This window comes from Mus pahari, chromosome 10 (assembly GCF_900095145.1).
Source record: "Mus pahari chromosome 10, PAHARI_EIJ_v1.1, whole genome shotgun sequence".
Taxonomy (NCBI): domain Eukaryota; kingdom Metazoa; phylum Chordata; class Mammalia; order Rodentia; family Muridae; genus Mus; species Mus pahari.
The window spans coordinates 114,140,219-114,148,884 of NC_034599.1; the positions used below are offsets into that span (position 1 = coordinate 114,140,219).

At 51.7% G+C, this 8,666-nt stretch overlaps 1 protein-coding gene across 2 annotated transcripts in view; it reads left to right on the top strand.

Annotated features, from left to right (window-relative positions):
• Positions 1–3,138: 3,138 nt before the first annotated feature.
• The window catches only part of Trak1 (trafficking kinesin protein 1), a 165,659-nt gene continuing 160,131 nt past the window's right edge, over positions 3,139–8,666 (top strand). For both annotated transcript variants that reach the window (XM_029543445.1, XM_021206357.2), the window contains exon 1: positions 3,139–3,460. The gene's annotated coding sequence lies outside the window, so the exon portion shown is untranslated. The remainder of the gene's footprint in view (positions 3,461–8,666) is intronic.

An 8,666-nucleotide genomic window follows, 5' to 3' on the forward strand; every position in this document is an offset into this window, starting at 1 on the left:
AGTCCCTTGCTCTCTGCACACTGTCCAGCTATGGTCTCCGTGTTAGTTCCCATCCACTTCAAGAAGAACCTTCTCTGATGAGGGTCAAGCAAGGTGCTACCCTGGATCCCAGTCAGGCGTGGTGGCTGTGGGATTCCTGACGGAGAGAGTCATCCTACAGTGAAGGGGGAGTCAGGAATGGCTGAAGTGGCAGTGGGGAAAAACCAGGGGGACCCTGGTTCCACACCTCAAACGGTGACCATGTCCCAAGGGAAAGGAGATGGATTCGGCCAGATGATGGTTCTTAACTTCCAGAAGCAGGTGTTGGATCTACCAGTTTTACCTCAGACAATCTGCCTCTACCCCTTCAAGACCTCAGGTTGTATGCAGGACCATTCCTACTGAATACTGGGTTCTGAAGCTGGTCCCTCTCAGATTGCTTGTTCTAGATCCTGCCAGCCTACCATAGTCTATCAAACCTGGCATATATCTGATGATTTAATCTGTGTGACTGAAATTCCATTGATGTAATTGCACATTTACATTCTATCGTTAAAAATAATGTTTTGCCACCTGCCGCTGTGGTATGCATCTGTAATTCCAGCACTCAGGAAGCAGAGGCAGAGTGACCACTTTAAGGCCAGTTTGGACTGTATGAGATGGTCTCTAAAATCCAAAACCACCCAACCAACCTCAAACCCAAAACTGGGCTGAGAGATGACTCTCAGTGGTCAAGTGTAGACTATGCAAACCTATAACCCGAGCCCAGATCTCGGTGCTCCCTAAAAAGTCAGGCATGATGGCATGTGACTGTCACAAGAATGCTGGGGTGTAGGGGAGGGTAGAGACGGGCTCATTCTGAAGGCTAGCTAGCCAGTCTAGCCTCACCAGTGAGCATTAGGTTCAGTGAGAGACCCCACCCTCCAAGGCTCAGGGAACATCCCAGAAGAGGGGACAGACAGGACATAAGAGCCGGAGGATGGAGAGGGCACTGCGAAACGCTGTCTTCTGCACGTGGCATGACTGTCACTCACAGAGACTCGCACCAGCTCTGGTCACCTGCACAAGACAAAGACAGACAGAAGTGGACAGAGATGGGACAGATTAAGTAGAGGATCCACTCCTTACATAGGAATCCTCCAGCAGTTGATAGCTGCTGGGGAGTGTGAATGGTCCTTGGAGGGTCCCATGCTCCAGCAGATGCTCCACACCCACAACATAGAGCAGCACAGATGCATTAACTGGGCTACAGGGGGGAAAGACATGAGGTTGTGAGGGGAATGTGTTGGGTGGCCATGTTGGGTAGGAAGTGTGAAATGGGGACAACTATAGTTCATTGTTTACATGTATAAAATTATCAAGGCAGAAAGAGTAAGGCAAAGAGCAATAGAATACACCTAATGTCAACTTCTGACCTCCCAGTGGGGGCATGAGCACACGTCCAGACATGTACACATACATACAATGGGCACTCTCCACACACACATGCACACACGTGCATACACACAATTACACGCACATAGATGTACACACACACATGTGCACACACACACAGACATACTGTCTACCTGCCCTAAGCTCTTATTTGATGTTTTGGAAACCTTTCTATTTAGAAAGAACTTCAAACCTCTAAAAGATACCCTAGGGGCTGGAGAGGTGGCTCAGTGGTTAAGAGCACTGACTGCTCTTCCAGAGGTCCTGAGTTCAATTCCCAGCAACCACATGGTGGCTCACAAACCTTCTGCAATGGGATCCAATGCCCTCTTGCCCTCCTCTGGTGTGTCTGAAGACAGCAACAGTGTACTCACATTAAAAAAAAAAAAGAGGCTGGGCATGGTGGCGCACACCTGTAATCCCAGCACTCGGGAGGTAGAGGCAGGGGGATTTCTGAGTTCAAGGCCAGCCTGGTCTACAAAGTGAGTTCCAGGATAGCCAGGGCTATACAGAGAAACCCTGTCTTGAAAAACAAAAAACAAAAAACAAACAAACAAACAAAGATACTCTAGAACCCAACATTGAGACTCATTGATAATATTTGGCCCATTCAGTTTCTCCCTTCCTGTATCAGGACGTCTCTTCCTTCCCAAATCACCTGGAGGTAGATTGCCTTGGCAACCTTTTGCCTCTGAAGTCCTGATAATGACGGTCTCGTCTGTGCACATAATAGATTTCAGTCTGGTCAGCTGGAATGTTCTGCACACCACCCAGTTCAGCAAAGGCATATCATTTAGCCGCAATCAGTCAGCCCACCCATTCCCGACAGGTCTCAAATCTTTAAGTTGTGTGTGTGTGTGTGTGTGTGTGTGTGTGTGTGTGTGTGTGTTATGGCATGGGGATTTGGGGACACAGCTTATCCTCCTTTAATAAATGTAGCTCATAATGAGTTACTGAAACTTCAGTCTCCTAGGAGTACCTCGTAGAGTAGGGTTCTAAGGACCATGCCCACCTCTCACCAGAGGTCAACGTGCCCCCCCCAACTGTGCTTTGAATGGGCATTCTCACCCCCCCATGTGTCGCTGAGAGAAAGTCTGTGGAGAAATGGGCTAGCTCAAGCAAATATCTAGTGACCAGTGTCCCCAAAACCCCAGTGAGCACTCAGTGAAGATTTTGCCTGGACAATTTTCCTATTCAGTTCCTATCTAACCCTGAAACGTGGAGGGTCTGGAGGGGTTTATTTTCTCCCCGCATCTTCGGTTCAGGTTGGGGTCTCTCCAAGTCCATCCAGTGTCCCCTTTGACCCGTAGGCAGACTGCGTAGGCTGGGCCATGTTAACCAGTCTTCGTGTTATTTGCTTCCCGGAGGGTTTCTTTGTCTTTTTTGCCACCTCCACCAGCTCCTCATTTGGTAGCATTGCCCTCATGGCTGGTCCATGGCCCCCTCCTGCGTCGTTAACTCTGCTTGACTCCGGGGTTGATACCCCAAGATCACGGCGCTGGCAGTGGGGTCCCCAAGCCGCCCCAGCGCGCGGGCCCGGACGCACTCTCCAGGTTGCCAAGTGGGCCAGAGCTTTGGGGGTCTCGGAGCCTCTCGCTGCGGGGACCGAGGACAGTCGCGCTCGAGGACTGTCGCGCAGGTGGCGGCCCGGCGGGGAGGGAGGGGCGGGGCGGGGTCGGACGGGGAGGGCCCGGCGCGCGTCGGGCAGTGACGGCAGCGCGAGGGGAGGCGCGAGGCCGGGCCGCGCGGAGCCATGGCGAGAGGCCGCGCTGCGGCGCCCGCGACACGATCCCCGGCCCCGTCTCTGTCCCCGGCCGCGCCCCCGCCCGCCACCCCGGGGCCCACTCGGCCCCCGCCCCCGCGCGCCCCCGGCCCGTGACACGCGCGTGCAGAACCTCAGAGCGTCCCGGATCGCCGGGCACCAGCCTACGCCGAGCCCCGCAGTCCGGGGAACGTGAGCCACTGGCGGCCGGGGCCGGGCGGACAACGAATCGGAGCAGCGACACCGGCCCCGGGACCGCGCCCGCCGCCCCCGCGCCTCCTGCGGGTAAGTTGCCCGAGCTCCGGGCCTGCGGCTGGGGAGGGGCCCCGGCCCAGCTGCTCCCCGGTGGCACCTGCAGGGCCCGGGACACCAGGAAAGGTGCCCTAAGGCCACCGTGTCCCGCCGCGCCGCGTGTACTCCAATTCTGGGCCCCGGCAGCCTCGGTGACAGTCCGGCGACCTTCAGAGAGCCCGGGGCCGGAGCGCGCGCAGCACCCACATTCTCACTCGCCGCCCGAACTTCGTGTAAATGACGTCGTGCACCTAGGGACCCCCCTTTCCATCCTGAGAGTGAAGGAGATCACTTTGGGTCACTTTTACTTCTGTTGTACAATTCTGTGTCGTCTCCAAGGTCAGCCTCTTGAGGGTAAAAAGCAAATGTCAGGACAAACAAAATTTTCGGTTTTGTTAAGGGAAGATTTTTTAAGTTCCCTGGCTGGGGGCTGGGGAGCTAGGCGCTCCCCCAGCAAAAGCCTCACCCTTAGAAGCAGTTGCCTGTGCTTGCTCAGACAGACTTTTTACTGCCCACTTTGAGCAGGAAGAGTGGATGCTGAGGCCTCTGGGTTTTTTTTTTTTTTTTTTTTTTTTTTTTTTTTTTTTTGTTTTTTTGTTTCTTTGTGTTTCCCTGGTTTGCTTCACAAACTTTGAAACTCTGTGTAAGGTTGACCTTACTGTCTGTAGAGGGTAGCCAGGATACATGTTCTTTCATGCATGGTTTTCTANCTGGGGAGCTAGGCGCTCCCCCAGCAAAAGCCTCACCCTTAGAAGCAGTTGCCTGTGCTTGCTCAGACAGACTTTTTACTGCCCACTTTGAGCAGTAAGAGTTTAGGTTGCGTCCTGAGGGTTTTTTTTTTTTTTTTTTTTTTTTGTTTCCCCGGTTTGCTTCACAAACTTTGAAACTCTGTGTAAGGTTGACCTTACTGTCTGTAGAGGGTAGCCAGGATACATGTTCTTTCATGCATGGTTTTCTAGTCTGGGGAAGGTGGAAGGAAGCCATAAAGAAACAGACTAGGCACAGGGTCCTTTCCAATTTCTAACTACCAGGACGGTCAAGAGGGAGGAGGGCAGCTTGAGCTGAGTAGCCTCCAGCGCCCCTGTGTGTGTGTGTGTGTGTGTATGTGTGTGTGTATGTGTGTGTGTGTGTGTGTGTGCATGCGCACGCGTGAACGGGTGCAGTGGGGGCGGTCTCCCTGTTGGGGTGGAGATGACAGATGGAGGTGGACCTGGGTGACAGACAGCTGCCTTCCCCTTTGGTCTCTCACCAAAGGCTGTAGCCTTTGTGACCTCTGACTCCAGCTTGCTCACAGAGAAGCCCAGGCAAGTGGAGAAGCAGCTGCAGATCAGAGCTGGGCCCAGGGGGATGCTAAACTGACTTTCAACGCCCAGGTGGAAGCATAGCAGGTTTGCCAAGGGCTGGGTTGCTGTTGGCCGCTTGGCAAGGCACCAGGCCCATTTCCTGTTTGATGCCCCAGGGACGGTTGGGGTCTGATTTCCTGCGCAGAGCTGAGCTCCACCCTCCCGAGGTAAGGACACAGGCGGTCTTGGAGTGGAAAAGCTGAGATTCACGGCCTCTGCAGGCTGTGTCACCTTGCCCCTAACTTAGCCAGTCTTACCTACCTGTCCCATGTATCCTGGTTCCCCAAACTCAACTGGACCAATGGAAGGAATACAGAGTTAGTGATTTGTTCATTAGTTTGTTTTCTATGAAAGTTTACAGGTCGTTGGAGGGTTCGCAGGTCTTACTGCGCTTGTAGTGTTGTAACTTTTGAAAAGTCCTGGTGGGAATAATTAAGACATATTATGGTAATTATAACTTTTATAGGTTTATAGTGTAGGTCAAGTCAGGTACTGTGTGTGGGCTTTGACGGTGACATGGCTCATGATTCACAATGAAAGGGGTTTCAAACTTTCGGTTTCCAAATGGCAGCGTCCGTCCTTCTGTCGGTGAGCCGTTGAATGAAGACTTCTTTCTCGCCAGTCTGAGGCCGCCCCTGGTCTTGTACACCGGGAGTCCTCTGGGTTCTGGCAGGAGCCACCCTGACCTTGACCTCCGGCTCCCAGGTGCAGAGCAGGCCTCTGGCTCCTCTAGGCTTGGGCTCTTTATAAAGGTCTAATTGTTGAGTTACTCCAGGCATCTGGTAAGACAGTGGGTGAGCGGGCAGGTGGCCACCTTTCCTACCAGGGGAGGTCCTTTTCTCCCCTTCTGTTCCATAAGCAAGGCTTGGAGAGTGAGGCACTCTTTTAAAAAAAACTCACCACAGGTTGTAGACACACAATCAGACCTTTTTCATTTTATTTCTCTTATTATGGTGTGTATGACAATGTCTAGAGGTCAGAGGTCAACTCCACAGAGTGGAGGCTTCCCTCTCACCTTCTTGAGGGCTCCCCAGATTGAGTCCGCCACACTCAGGCCTTTGAAGCACACTTTGGTCTCTGCCATACAAGCTTGACAAACTCGAGTACGTTGCAGTGGTCGGCGTCTCCAGGCTGAGCCTATGTGTCCCATGTGTTTGGAAACGGACACCCCCCCCCAAAAAAAAAAAAAAGAAAAGAAAAGAAAATGGACCCCACCTATTCACTCCTCTGTGGTTTGGGGTAGGGACAAAGGATGCTTTTGTTCAGAGATATTAGAAGACCCATCTCCACTGGAAGGTCAGCAGGGACCTTCAACTTTGCAGTCTGGGGTTAGCTCTGCCTGGTGGGAGGGAGGTGCAGGGATGAATGAGTGTTCTGGCTCCACCTCTGTCCTCTTTCTTTCCGAACAATGCTCCTTGATCCAGTTTGCCCTCTTGTGGGGGAGGGGGTACCCAAGTGGGGGTCACTTTCAGTCTTGAAAAGGTCCATCTAAGCATGTGGTGTACGTGAGCGCCAGCACGTTTATCTGACAGTCTAGGCCGGACTTTGTTTTCTCTTAATGGCTGTGTGGCTCCGCTGATGGGGAAGCTTACTTAGCGTGCTACGGCTAGTGCACCAGAGACCAGGTGAGACGGTACGTGGGCATCTCAGAATGCTTGTCCAACTTTAGGCCAGCCGGGCTCCCGGGCTACCTGTTCAAAAGGCCTCACTTTTTAAAGAACTTTACGAGGTGCAGACTTCTGGCTGCTGGGGGCAGTGGCTTCTCAGGTGGCTGCTGGCTATAAACAGTGTCACACTACCAAGTGGCTTATCTTGCTGCTTCTAATTCATTCCTGTGGCCGTCAAAGCTTAGTAGGAAGTTGGCAGAGGGTCTGGGAGCTTAGCTGTGGCCTCTGATGCTTTTCTGAGTTAACGATTACTGTGATGAAGACCAGAAAGTAGAATTCGGGTTTTTGTTGGTGGGTCTGAGGGGTGGGGAGGGTCTTGTGCAGGCCAGGCTGACAGCAGACTTGCTATGGAGCCAAGGTTAATCTTGAACGTCTAATCCCTCTGCCTCCACTTCCCAAGGTCTGGGATACAGGCGTATATACACCACTACACTGTGGATTTGTCCTGCTTGCTATTTGAGAATGTCATTATGTTGCTCTAAGCTTGTTGTCAACCCTTGGACTCAAAGTGCTCCAGCCTCAGCCTCCCCGTGCAGGGACCACAGGCCTGAGCCACTGCACCCGGCCAGGACTCTTCTTGCTTTGATGTAAAGGTGCTCTAACTCGACATCTGAATTGAGAAGTGCTTAAGGAAAATGCATCCTGCCTACACCCGAAAGCTGTGCCCTGGAGGCTCAGGCATTTGCACACTGGTTCCCAGTTGGTGGTGCTGTTTGGGGAAGTTTAGGCGGTAAGGCCTTGTTGGAGGAAATGTGTCACTAGGGGTGGGCTGTGTGTCCCACTTCATCCGGTTCCTTCCCTGTTTTGTGTTTACTGTTGAAAACGTGGTCTTCAGGGTCACCATCTCCCACCATGCCTGCTCTTGCCCGCTCACCTCCCCGTCAGGATGGATTCTTAGACTCCTGTGTGTCAGTCTTTTGCCTTTCCACATTGACACTGTGGTGTCAAGCAGTGGAGAGTGATGCATGCATACTCCCAGCCTGAGAGTCCCGGAGGTGGCTCATTTCTAGGCCGTTCTCAGGCTCTAGATGCATGGCACATCAGGACATTCAAGAGCAGAAGAGAATTCACCAGAGGGAGTGTTGTACCAAGCCGGAAGTGGGCACTGTGAATAGCTAGGGATGTCAGAGTAGCCACCACACTATAAATGACCTGGATTGCCGTGTTAGACCATGCTACGAGTGTTCAGGGGACTGTAAATCAACCTTTTACCTGCTCAGTCTTGGCTTCTCTCTGTCTCTCCGCTTCCTCTCATCTTCTCTCTCTTTCTCCTTCTCATCTCTCATCTCATCTTTCTTAAGAATCAGGGATGAGTAGATGGCCCCGATCAGTAAAGTGCAACCATGCGTGGTGGCCTCAGACGGTCATTCTGGGTCATCTGGGTCAGCTGGCACTGAGGCGGAATAGATAAATGGATCCCTGGGACTCTCTGGCCAATCAGTTCAGCTCAGTTGTTGAGCTCTACACTAGTGAGAGACCCTTGTATCAAAACACGAGGCAGTTTCTAAGGAATAACACTTGAGGTCGTCATCTGGCTTCCATATGCACACATGTACCCATGTGAACACACTTATGCACATCAGTCGTACACTAACATTAAATAAGAAAAAGAGTTAGTTGGAGATAGCCCCGAATGTGTGAACTGTATGACTTGACTGTGTCTTCTGAACTTTGTGCCCTTACCTTTCCCACTCTTCCTGGTACCTCAGTGTTACTGTTCTCTGCCTTGATTCCTGGACTTTAGTACTAGATAACCCAATCATGTTGATTGAAATATGCCTCCATCCTCTGGCAGGTTCACGGGGACGAGCTGACGGGAATCCCACACTCACTGTGTTGCTTCAAAGTGATTTATATCTGCAATATCACTATTAGTCTGACTTTGGATTTGGAGAACCTGTCTACACAGGAGGAGCCACTGCATTATAGGCCCTCTCTCTGCCTTTCCCGGTTGGTTGGTGGAATAAGGGAGCCCTTTTAGGCAGCTCTTTCTAAGCAAGAGTGTGTATGGTGGGACCTGACGATTTGCTCCGTAGAACATTCTGGGAGAGGTCAGGTTTTTCTTTTTTTTTCTTTTTTTTTTTTTTTTGTTTGTTTGTTTTGGTTTTTCGAGACAGGTTTTCTAGGTTTTTATTTAGTTTTAAAAGTGATGTGTGTATGTGTGTCTCTGTGAACTTGCTCATGAGCGCA